We start from the raw sequence: 638 nt of genomic DNA, 5'->3' as shown, positions 1-638 counted from the left end.
CGCCCCCGGTCGCTCGGCTGTCTCGCCGCCCACCGCTCAGCCTGGCGGCCAGGTGTGCACCTTCCCCGGACGCCAGACAAGCGCACGAGCTCTCCCCGAGGGGCGCCCCCCTTCGTGTCCCCCCCGCCCGCCCCCGCCCGCCCCCGGGGGAGGGCCGAAAGGGGGCTGGTTTGCTCGGGACGGACGCTTTTCAAAAAGGACACCGCTGCCCCTGGGGTCTCCCCCCGGGGAGGAAGGGGGCGGCCGGGCCCGGGGCCGGCCGGCTGGCCGGCTCGATCCGCACTTGTCCCCGGGCGCGACGTCGCCCTCTGTTGGATCACCCCAACAACCCCTCGAGCAGCCCGATGCGAGGGGGGGGGGGGGGGGGGAAGCCGGGGACAGCTGGTTGAGGGCTGGACGTGCCTCGAGCTCTCTAGTCCGCCAATGTTCCCCGTCTCGGGCCTCGGTCCTTCGCGCGGCGCCTGGACAAGGCCAGATTCGGCCTGCTGGGCCTTTCCCCCGGCGGCCCTCGCCGGGCCGCCATTCAGGTGAGCAGAGAGCCAATCATTTCTGGGCGACCCACCCGGTCCCGGGGCCTTCGGCCGGGGCTTCACCACTTTTCTCCCGAGTTGTCTCCTCAACGCTCCTGCCCCCCCCCC

Source organism: Fonticula alba, assembly GCF_000388065.1.
Source record: "Fonticula alba strain ATCC 38817 unplaced genomic scaffold supercont2.2, whole genome shotgun sequence".
Classification (NCBI taxonomy): Eukaryota; order Rotosphaerida; family Fonticulaceae; genus Fonticula; species Fonticula alba.
This window is presented reverse-complemented; position numbering follows the sequence as displayed.